Here is a 12,414-nt window from a genome sequence, read left to right as displayed (position 1 = left end):
CTCGACAAGCTTTAACAGGCAAGCATTTCCCCTATACTCCTGTCCCTGCAGGAGTCACTCACCTATTTTATTTTGACTTCTCCCTCATGCTATCCTTAAGTTGCGTTCTGGTCACGTGTCCTTTCCACTTGTTACCTCAAGCAGCCCATATTGCCACCACCACCACCACCTACAGCTATTGTTTGATTTCGGGTCTGCCTTGCGAGTCGTAGTGCATGCTAGTACTGTCTTATCTTGTTATCGTTATTATTATCTTATCGGATTACATGTTGGGAAGAATCATGGTTACTTTAGTTGTTGATAATTGTTTAGCGGAGGCATCGGTGGGTCAGCTGCTTGTTTTGTGACGGCTCACTTGTGTTTCCTAAATATCTTAGGACCCCGAGTTCCTGTTATCTGTTCCGAGACTGAGTGCTCTAACCACACGTGGGTATGCTTACCGGGTCTCCCCTCGACCACTGCCGGAATCTACAGCTTTGTCCAGTGGCCACAACTAGTTCGAATGTTTGTTTGTTTCTCCCGGGTGTGCAAGCTTGTTTCTTTGTGGTCAGATGATATGATATTACTTTTGGGGAAGCCGTGAGTGCCTTGTATCCCCGTTGTCTCTTGCACGTCCATAGGTGCGGCACGTATTGCTAAGAGGTCATCCTCTAGTGGGCTCTGATCCTCTTAGCCGTTCTCGCAACAGCTAGGTCCGCGTCGGAGTTTCGATCGGGCTCCGAAATGGGTTAACTTAGTTAGGTGGCTTCCTGGACATTGTTGTCGTGAAGGAGAGTGCGTGTCGTGATATCCACCTGTCGTAAGTGGGTTGATCGTGCGTGTGGGCATATTTGGGCACCCCTGCAGGGTTATAATCTTATCGATAAGCCGCGTCCGCGGTTATGGATGACTTGGAGCTGTATGACTCGACCATAGACAACTTACACCTGTTGTTCATTAATAATAACTGGCGTAGTAAGTTAGCACAAACTCAATAATAAATGGTTAAAACTTGACAACCGTGTGGGTGCCTTTGTAAGTACTTCTTTGCGAAGGGGGAAAGCGTTGGCTGTGTTATGTTTGCAGAGTATAGAACTGTTAGTTTATGCGCTCTCTCATCTCCTCTGATTAGACGAATGTTGTAGAGTGTCTCTATAGGTTTTTAGTGCTTACGCGCTGCCGCTTAATCCAACCATATTGCCTATGACGTTCCTCTTGCGTCCTCTAAGTCCCCTGCGTGCCTCAAGTACAAAGGATGACTGGTTGACGAATGCTTATACGTCTTGAAGTCTTGTTAAGTACGAACCCGTACTTATTGCTGCTTCTATGGGATATAACCGGGCAGGTATGAAGATATGTTCAATGAAGACGACGCTAGCAAGGTTACCCTTCCGGCTTGGCCTGGGCAGGGTTATGGACGCCACTGGTTATCTTCAGGACTCTTAGTCCGATTTGTATCTTGTCCGTACTCGGACGTATTCGATCTTCTGTATGATTTGGATCTTTGTATTGTATATTTGTATCTTAACTCGTTGGAGTCGTTGTAATATATGTATCTTGTGGGCTCTATTGTAATCCTTTTGTAATGTTACCGCTCGTGTTAATTCCTCTGGCATCACGTGTGTGATTCTTCGCGCACGTCGTGTCGGAGGGCGTCTTTGAATCGATATCGTGCGGATTTCGTCGGGATCGCTGGAATCCTCATGGTACCGGTTCCGGGGCGTCACAGGGAGACTGGCACTTCAACAAAGGGGAAGGATGAGACACCGGTTGCGGAACACCTAGGGGATAATCATGCGGTGCCACCACCAACTGATTACACCATAAGTGTTCCAATACCTATGCCACATATCTTGTCACACGGTTTACCACCGTTACTTGAGTCAAATAACTTTGAAACTTGGCAATTCTTAATGTGTTCTCATGTGCGCAGAGCATCTACCAAGCTTTGGCGTATCATCGAGGAGGACTACTCACCACGAGACCCAAAGAGCTTGACAAGAAGAGAAGTGGTGGATGACCAACTCAACGTCATCGCCATCAACATGATTCACATGGCCATCACGCCCAAGGACCGCGCTCATATCCGCTCGCTCAAGACCACCCAAGAAGCATGGGATAAACTCGACAAACTCTTCCTCGGAAATGCGAGCATCCAAAGCTCTCGTTTCGATGAAGTGAACAACATGGCCGACAACTTCGTCATGAATGAAGGAGAGTCCCCCGAAGAAATGTATCGGCGCCTCATTGCTCTTTTCGTACAAATGCAAGATCTTGGAGCAACGTTTGTGGATGACCATTGGATCAAGCGCAAGTTCTACAATGCTCTCCTCCCTTATGAGGAAGTGAAGTTGACGGCCATCCGCCAAAACGCCTCCTTCCGTGCTATGATATCCGATGATGTTCTTAGCGAAGTCATCGCTTTGGACATTTCCAAGAAGAATGCGGAGGATCTTGTTGCTCGTGCCCACAACACCGGCAAGCCCAACCTTGCATTGAAGATGAAGGTACATGAGGCTAGTGAAAGCGATGAGGATCCCATTGAGTGGGGACCGGATGATCTCAAGACCAACTATCATGAGCACATGGCTCTCGCCGCCAAGAAATTTTTGGACGGAAACAAGTCCCGAAGCACAAGACCAAGAAGATCACGTGATTCTCCAAGAAGCTTCTCCAAGAGTCCAAGGGAGGGGCAAAGGGGGAGAACATGCTACAATTGCGACGAAAAGAATCATTTTGTTGTGAATTGTATGTTTGAGAGAAGAGAAGATAATGGTGGAAGACTTGTCCGCAAAGAAAAGTTAAAGTCTCTCTCTAAAGGATTCTCCAAGTTCTCCTCCAAGCCTGATGACGACAAGGTCTCCTTCACCAAGAAGCCTAGAGCCTTCATCATTCGAGAAGAGTACTCCTCCGATGAGGATGAAGATCATGAGGACAAGAGCTCCAACAAGGAAGGAGAGGGAGTGGCCGCCATCGCCATTACCACTCCCTCTATCTCTCTCTTCGACTCTCCTAATGAGAATCTCATCACCCACAACGCTCATTGCCTTATGGCAAAGGTATCCACGGAGGTAGAACCCCCTTCCAAACTCTCATCATCAACTAATGCCTTAAATATTGATGATGCCACTAGTCTCACCATTAAGCGTGAGATTATGGGTTTGGATTCTTTTCTCACTAACATGCAAGGGGATACCAAGACTCATGTTGGGGCTCTCCTTAGCCAACTTGGTGCGGCACAAGACCTTATAGAGGATAAGGAGAGGCTTGAAAGGGAGGCGGCAAATGAGATTGCCTTTCTCAATCAAGCGCTTGAAGAGGAACAAAATTTGCGCATGTCTCTTGAAGCTAGTGTCATCATCCTTGAAGACTCCAACAAGGCTATTGTCTCCCAACTCACCAAGGACCGAGACCATGCTCTTGGTTTGATGGGTGAGCTCAAAAAGAAGATGCTCTCTCTCGAGGAAGCTAACAAAGAGAAAGATGAGGAAGACCCCAACTCTTGCCATGACGAGCTTGTTGATCAAGTTGCTTCCTTGAAAAAGCACAATGCTCTTCTCTTGGACATCAATGCTCTTCAAGAAGAAGCCTTGGATGAATATTACCGCTTGTGCAAGGAGAAGACCTCATGTTGCAACCATGAAGAAGAAATTGCCACTCTTGAGACCACCAAGGCCAAGCTATTGAGTTTGCGTAGCATGCAAGAAGAGTCTTTGGTGGAATGCCTCCTCATGAGAAAAGAGAAGGCCACTTGTTGTGATCATGAGGAAGAAATAGCCGCCTTGAAGAGGAGGGAAGCCAAGCTCATGGAGGTCAAATCCATGCAAGAGGAAGCATTGAAGGAGTATTTTCATTTGAGCAAGGATCATGCGTGTTGCACTCATGAAAGTGACATTGCCAAGTTGGAGAGTGACAAGCGTATACTCATGAAGATGAATGCTCTCCAAGAAGAAGCTTTGATGGAACACTTCCGGGTGAACAAGGCAAAGGAAGTCCAAGTGTTTGATATTTGGCATCCACACCCGGAGCATGAAGATGAAGTCAATCGTTTGAAGGCCAAAATTGATAGACTTGATACGTCTCCAACGTATCTATAATTTTTTATGTTCCATGCTTGTTTTATGACAATACCTACATGTTTTGTTCACACTATATGATGATTTGATGCATTTTCCGGAACTAACCTATTGACGAGATACCGAAGTGCCAGTTCATGTTTTCTTCTGTTTTTGGTTTCAGAAATCCTAGTAAGGAAATATTCTCGGAATTGGACGAAATCAACGCCCAGTATCTTATATTTCAAGGAAGCTTCCAGAGCACCGAAGATGGGCCAGAGGAGAGCTAGGTGGGCCCCACATGGGGTGGCGGCGCGGCCAAAGGGGGGGCACGCCCCCCTGGTGTGTGGCGCCACCGTGGCCCCTCCGACTCTGACTCTTCGCCTATTTAAGCCTTCCTGACCTAAATCTTCGAGACGAATAAGCCACGGTACGAGAAACCTTCCAGAGCCGCCGCCATCGTGAAGCCAAGATCTGGGGGACAGAAGTCTCTGTTCCGGCACGCCGCGGGGATGGGGAATTGCCCCCGGAAGGCATCTCCATCGACACCACCGCCATCTCCATCGCCGCTGCTGTCTCCTATGATGAGGAGGGAGTAGTTCTCCCTAGAGGCTAAGGGCTGTACCGGTAGCTATGTGGTTAATCTCTCTCTCCCATGTACTTCAATACAATGATCTCATGAGCTGCCTTACATGATTGAGATCCATATGATGAGCTTTGTAATCTAGATGTCGTTATGCTATTCAAGTGGATTTTACTTATGTGATCTCCGGAGACTCCTTGTCCCACGTGTGTAAAGGTGACAGTGTGTGCACCGTGTGGGTCTCTTAGGCTATATTTCACAGAATACTTGTTCACTGGGTTATGATTTGAGTTGGATGTCTCTATGAAATTGTGGTGTGTTAGTACCTCCTATGAATGCTCACAGTGACAGCGTGGGTTTTTTATTAGTACTTGGGAATACATCTTGAAGGTTTGCCTACATGATGAATTAGTGTTCGTTATCTTGCTAGAGAGTAATTCAGAATAGCATAGTGAAGTGCTTATTTATATTCAATTATGATTGCAATGTTGAGAGTGTCCACTAGTGAAAGTATGATCCCTAGGCCTTGTTTCTAAGCATTGAAACACCGTTTCCAACAAGTTCTGTTACATGTTTACTCGCTGCCATATTTTATTCAGATTGCTATTACCACTCATATACATTCAAACTACTTGTATTTCACTATCTTTTCGCCGAACTAGTGCACCTATACATCTGACAAGTGTATTGGGTGTGTTGGGGACACAAGAGACTTCTTGTATCGTGATTGCATGGTTGCTTGAGAGGGATATCTTTGACCTCTTCCTCCCTGAGTTCGATAAAACCTTGGGTGATCCACTTAAGGGAAAACTTGCTGCTGTTCTACAAACCTCTGCTCTTGGAGGCCCAACACTGTCTATAGGAAAAGAAGCCAACAGTAGACAGCAAGCTATTTTCTGGCGACGTTGACGGGGAGGAAAGGTAAAAGGCACTCACACTCCGGTCCCAGGCAACTAAGCTATTTTCTGGCGCCTTTGTAAGTGCTCGAAGCTATTCCTTTAGATCCTGCAATTGCATCTTTTTGTTTCTTGTTTTTATTTCACTAGTTAGGCATAATGGAAAGCAACTATGAGCTTTTTAATCTATTTCCTGAGTTAAGACATGGATTGTTTGCTGCAAAAATTAAAAAACCTATGGAATCTTATTTGCATGCTAGTAGCAATGATATTAGTATGAACGCTTTGGACACCAATGTTGCTAATGATATGGAAAATTCTAAGCTTGGGGAAGCTGGTTTTGATGAGCATGATATTTTTAGTCCCCCAAGCATTGAGGAGAAAATTTTCTTTGATGATACTTTGCCTCCCATTTATGATGATTATAATGATAGTGGTCTTTTGGTGCCTCCTACTATGGAGGATAAATTTTATTATGATTATACTATGCCTCCTACACTTGATGAGAATAATAATGATAGCTACTTTGTTGAATTTGCTCCCACTACAATTAATAAGAACTAGATTTAGATGTGCGCCTTGGCGCACGATCCCGTGAAATTCGTACTACTTTAGAGTTTGTATAACAACTATGAATCCACCTGCCTCCGTGCATCCCTGCCATGCATCCCTTCGTCAACAGCCATCTGATTCAACTCAAGCCACCGGTGTGCGTCTCATCGGGCGACTTTGTGAAAACCACCCAAACAACACTGAAACCCCCTACCATTCCTCTCCCAAATCCCCCCTCTCAAACCGAAATTACCGACGACATCAGAGTCCTTAACGACCGCCATGATGTCCATGGCCCTACATTTCAGTGAAAGAATCCTACTACGCCACCGCAAACAATCTACATACGCGTTGGCATCCTACGACAAAGATTACCATATCCCATGGACTTGGGGCTCTCTCAAACCGAGATCCATGTATGTAGTCATCGCGTTAGCATCCTACGACAAAGATCAGTGTAGGTGGCTACCGCATCATAGAGGTGGTAGAATGTGAATTGTGATGGGCAGAGACCACAATATGTTGATTAGGAGCTGACCATAGTTGCAGCAGGTAGCTTCAGAGTTGACAATGTTTTCTTGGTGAATGCAAAATTCAGAAATAAATGATAATTTTTATTTCTCTATGCTGAATGACATTGTGGAGGCTAATAACCGCTGATGAACTGATGAGGACATTGCTTATACAACTGAATAAGTGGTGAGCTAACAGGCTGACAAAGTTGCTTATGATGCTGTACATGTATTTCCACTACATGCTAGTGTCCTAGGTTTCAAGCTCTCAAATTAATCTCAATAGAAATGTTCAGAGCTTAAATGCATTCCTTTAATTATAACTCTTGCAGAAAACAAGAACACGTGTACAACCTACAAAATTATTGAACTTTCTTATGTACCTCGTGGGAGCCTAGTGAAGTACAATTCATGTTCTGCAGTGCTACAAGTTTGGAGAGGTAACAGGTTACATGAGAAGGTGATGGTTGTCTGGCTGGCCAGATGCTGAAGGGAGTCGGGCAAAAGCAGGTTGGATTGTCCATCCCGGCCACGGTAGCAAGCAGATTTTGGCCACCGTGCTGATTTGCCATCCGATCCAATTCCTATCCAAATATTAATAGTACTTCTTGAGCTTTGACGACATGCCACATGACTTGTTCTTAACCACTTGATACATGATCAAACTGTGGCGAAGTATCTATCTAATAAACTGAAACAATGTTGAATTCAATCACAGTTGATATACGCTTTCTTCATACCAGTATGTTAGGTTCCAACAACAGGCTAGGATTTTAGATACCACTTAACCCAAACTAAACAAAGCTATGTCTAGACCTTTTCATAATTCAAAGCTATTGTGGAACAATGCACTTATAAAGTATTACCATTAATGAATGGCCGAGATGACTGTGGTTTGGAACTACAATATGGTGGTCCAAATATATCCAGATTGGTGAGTGCATTCCCCTAAACCATCTCTGAGTTGCTCCGGGCTGAAATTTTCATATTAAACAGGAAATTAGGTATATAATATAAGATATATAAGATTGAACTGCTTTTGTAAGTAAAACATTTCAATAAAATCAGAAAGAGAATATGTGAACTTTGTTTCTCGGGGGAGATTGGAATTAATATATAATCATGTCCATTAGAACATCGTGAGTAGAGCCAAGAAAATTGCAGACCCGTCAGGTCATCACAAAAGAAATCTAATGAAAAGATAAATTAATTTGGGTTACATGTATTTGACTCTGACATAACATAGCGATAAACATATACTGAATCTGAAGTGAAAGCACCACTGTTTCCAATCAATGTCTGTACTATATATGCTTGTCAGATATAGATATACGCATCCAAAAAGACATCGCAGGATGAAGCAACATCAATGAGTGCATTGTTTTCTTAAAAAGCTGAACACATGGTTTTCTTTTGTAAGTGAGCAAACTGTTACAGCTAAGAAAAAAAATGCTACCATTTAACTAAGATAAACACATTATTTTCTTCTGCAATACAAACCATCAAAACAAGCGGAGGTACAAATATAATATAGTTAAGAGTACTGATTGTGTTAAACTGAACACTACTAACCAAAAGCTGAGTACAGATTAAATGTCATAGCTCAGCCTAATAAAAATTTATTAGAAAGAGGGACAAGGATCTACTTAGAGCCACTGGACAAAGTGAGCTGAAATATATATATGGAATGCAGTAACTACTAAGCAAGTTGAATCAAAGAGTAACATCAGCTACTGGACAAAGTGAGCTGAAATGTAAATATATGTGGAATGCAGTAACTACTAAGCAAGTTGAATCAAAGAGTAACATCGGTGCTGCTTTTAGTTTTGTTAAAGTTAGATGATAACTGACATACTCAATTATAAACCCTATCAAAGATATTATGTTGTTCTGCGTAGACTGGTTTAATAGGCTCAAAGAAACTGAGTTTTGTGTACAAAATTAACAGTTGACACTACCTACCAGGTGAAGAGAAGATCCTAAAAACTGTAGAGATGGGGGCTCACCTTGCTGCTGTAGGTTGGGTGTTGCTCTTCAAGGCAATAGGTGAGGGCTGATGGAGGGCGTCCGAGAACTGGTTCTGCCATCAGAAATGCTGCTGGGACTTCAAATCGTCGTCTCCATCTCACCAGCGGCAGCACGGATATTGATTTTGCCCTGCAGACGGTGTTGAGGCAGCAACCACAATAGCTTCTTCCATGGCTCGACCGACGGGGCATCGTGAGCTTGAGACATAACTTCATCATCAGTGATAGGGAAAATTTCTACACTAAGGGCGACATTAAAAGTAACATACAAATACCTGAAGTGAAAAATACAATAGATACCATAAAACTAATACAGCAGGAGGAAAGGTTAATAATGAAAAGAAGAAAAATTATTAAACTGAAACTTCCCATAGGTTTTAGTCAAATAATAAACAGTAAGATCGTAGACATTCTTTCGAGTGAAAGTCACATTAAAATCCAATCTGAGACTCAAGATACAGTTAGATGGTGAAACTTTTTTTTAGCATGAACTAAAATTACCAAATAACACTATTTTTAGCACTCGCTATTGAACCAAGGAAATTGACGATTCAACATAGAGAACTCGGTAATAATATCCCATTTCCTCTCTATAATTTGAGAAGAGGAGTACAAGAGGAAAAGGACATTGTGCCCCACATCCTCTGATGAATCCCTACTGACAATTTTATTAAGAGAAAATAGATCTAAACAGGCACAGCATGTGCGGATAGCATATTTTCAAGTAAAGAAGCTATACCCAAAAAAAATCATGTATAATACTGCACAAGTTCCACTTTATTCAATTCTATCCTCACTTCACATAGAAATTTTTTTCTTTGGGCAGATTGATTGCAAAAGGTGAGATCAAAAGATAACAGAGTGGCATTCAACAATTAAGCCATTGTGTTTCGTAGATGAACAACCTACATGAGCTTTCAAAGTCATATGTCACACAAATTTCCAGAGAAAATAGAAGGAACTCACCACGTTGTCAACAAAATTAGCAAGCCTCCTGGAAATCTCCACATCTTAAGTTGGGAAAGAGTAAAACGAGGGCACACAGTGAGAGTATTGGTTCAGCCACCGAGACCACTGGCGCTTGCAGAAGTTATACAACAAATGAACCTGTAGAAATGAAAGAACGCCTAAGAATCAGCTCCGGCCATGTATGAAGTTAAAAATGAATATTATATGTTGTTTGTAGAGGACCCATCAGAATTAGCTTGACTCGGAATTAGCTTCACATGCAATTTTTGAAGCTAAAACAGAGCAGTCACCATTGAGCATTAGGTGTAAAACAGCTAACCATTTTTCTATAAGATGTCAAAGCCACGAATATTCCAAATAACCGTTTTGTAAATAGATGATGCATGTATACCTGCCATATACCAGAGAGAATTGACAATAAAATTAGATCTTAACTTTCAACAAATATAAAATTGGTCTGTAGAAGGTAAACAGTCCTCAAACATGCATGGATAATCTTATGTAAACCCAACTACTTAAATATTCGCTAGGTAAATTCACAAGCACAAGCTACTTAATTGCAGTTCGGAGGTTAAATGACAACCAATCTGAAAATGTGAGCTAAATATATTTCTGCACTACATTTAGAGAATAAATAGAGTGATTCATAGGGTAGGAATAAAAACTTCTCCGAAATGAAGAGAGTGCCAATGAAATGGGAAGTATATATGAGAATCAAACCAATAGGAGTTATACACCTCATAAATCACATATGACTGGATGTATGATGCACGTAAATATGAGCGGCGTCTTAGATCACCACAAGTTATACTCAATATGTGACCAAATCACCGCAATTTGAAACGAGTGATGAAAGGAAACAACAGATGGAAACTGTTACTTATAATTACCCATTTCAGCTAGGAAAGGAAGCTTTTTGTCAGATATACCTGGACTATATATTTTTATACTGACAGTTTTATCTAACCTAACCCAGGAAGATACTTACAGTTAACCATTTTCCTTTCTGAATCAGGGTATCCATGTTTTTCTTTATAGCTTAGATCATATGTCCTTTTTGAAAATAAACGTAGATCATGTGTATTACAGAAAAATTGCCCTATCAGTATACTTTGTCTGTAGATTTGAGGTACATAAGTCCATATATATAGAGATAAACATGAATATGCGCTCTAAAAATCAGAGTAGAAGTGGATGTGTTGAGATAGTTACCTAAGATAAAACAACGAGGATCGACCTTCGAGAAACTATGTGCCTTCAGGAAATGGATCAAACGTGACTTCCATCCATACAACAACTCAATTCATCGATATCTCCTGTGAGCCTCAAACCTGGACATTTTATGAGCGCACATTATGATAGCTCAACTTTTGTGTTGTTTGTTACTTGATAGAGGATTACAACACTTCAAGAGTTCACGTGCACATACTTCCTGTGCCAATACCTGCAAAATTCTCTGAAAATAAGAGACTTTAAAGCTATCTTTTTATGCAGGTTGTACTAATTATAAACAGGCAGCCTTGCAAAGACATAAGAAAAGAGCGTTCATTCATTCACATAGAAGGAAGCATACACATGTCGTCTCTTGACATACCGATTATTTCTGAGCTCTAGTTTATACCATGGCGTGGCTGGCCCTTGAACCCAGAAGATTTTGTGGGAACCCCAACTTTTTATTTGCAAACCTGCAACATGATAGCACCAAGAAATCATAGTAAATCTGAATCTAAACAAATGAAAAGTCATCAATGAAGTAGCTGGACGAAACTATTGGCTCGACCAAGAAAAAACCATGGTGCCTACATGGTGCATCAGAGCCAAATCAAAACAACCAGAGGAGAGAAGAACGGGTGTTGCCGAGGTCCATGTGCAGCAGCATCAAGGGGCACCCGCTGTGAATGCCGGCGACCGCCCCTCTCCTCTCCCATCTTCGCAGCTGTGCAGCGACGGGGCACAGATGGCTCGGCCTTCTTGTCTTTCTCCTCCTCGCTTGTCTCTGCGGCTGTGTGCGACAACGCCGACTGCGGCGCAGATGGCTCGGCCTCCCTGCCATCTCTCCTCCAGAAAAGGGGGAGCTCAACCGGCCAACATTCTTGAGGAAGATGGATGTCGTGGAGGCAGAGGGGCTGATGTAGATGGCCTGGCTCGTCATCTTCCCCGCGTGCTCCTTCATGTCTACTCCACCTCCTCAGCCATGGGCCCATGGCGGTCTGCTTCACGTAGAGCTCCACCTCGTCAGCCATGGCACGGTCCCTTCACCTCTCCCTGGTCCGCCCACCATGGAAGAGACCAGCAAATAGGGTGGCAGAGGAGAAGGGATGAGATCTGAGGGGATTGGAGAGAGGGGGCGTGGAGATTGGGGGAGAGAAGAGGACGAGGAGGACGGCTGCGGAGGGAGGAATAGCAGGAGGGGAAGGGGGCGCGCGAGCGGGCGCTCCTCCTGGCAACGCCATGGCGCGCGGCGGTGGTGTGTGCGGGGCCGAAGGGGAGGCAGAGGTGCATCGAGGAGGAGGCGCAGCAGCCGCCGCCTCTCGCGAGGAAGAGGGAGAACGAAGGGGCGCGGGCGTGGGTGTGGCTGGGGCGCTCGTTTTGTCTCCTCGCACGACCGGGCCGGGATGGGCTTTTAGTGACCCATGGATAAAAAGTGGGTCTGTGGGAGGGCCTCAGCGCCCTGGAAGGAACGGTCGGCCGAGATCGCGCCACGTCAGCTCGATCGGACGGCCCAAAATCCAAACGCCTGTGAGAGCCCCATGAGGGTGCAGCAATCATACCGTGAGATGACTATGCTTATGTTGGGAGTAGCAATAATTTTATGCATGTAGCTCATGATAAGAATGTTTC

At 43.6% G+C, this 12,414-nt stretch overlaps 1 long non-coding RNA gene across 6 annotated transcripts; it reads right to left on the bottom strand.

The window, feature by feature from the left end:
* Positions 1-6,962: 6,962 nt before the first annotated feature.
* Positions 6,963-12,145, bottom strand: LOC139838473 (uncharacterized). Of its 6 annotated transcripts, none has more exons than XR_011755316.1 (6): positions 11,168-12,145; positions 10,786-11,017; positions 9,796-9,964; positions 9,571-9,711; positions 8,584-8,802; positions 6,963-7,551 (listed from the first exon to the last, which is right to left on the bottom strand). It is a non-coding gene; the product is annotated as an uncharacterized lncRNA (long non-coding RNA). The 6 variants fall into 6 exon arrangements; XR_011755315.1 differs by having other exon boundaries at positions 6,965-7,551; positions 9,893-9,964; XR_011755317.1 differs by lacking the exon at positions 9,796-9,964 and having other exon boundaries at positions 6,969-7,551; positions 11,168-11,258; positions 11,377-12,145.
* Positions 12,146-12,414: the final 269 nt, after the last annotated feature.

This window comes from Lolium perenne, chromosome 3 (genome assembly GCF_019359855.2).
Source record: "Lolium perenne isolate Kyuss_39 chromosome 3, Kyuss_2.0, whole genome shotgun sequence".
NCBI classification, from domain to species: Eukaryota; Viridiplantae; Streptophyta; class Magnoliopsida; order Poales; family Poaceae; genus Lolium; species Lolium perenne.
This window is presented reverse-complemented; position numbering and strand designations above follow the sequence as displayed.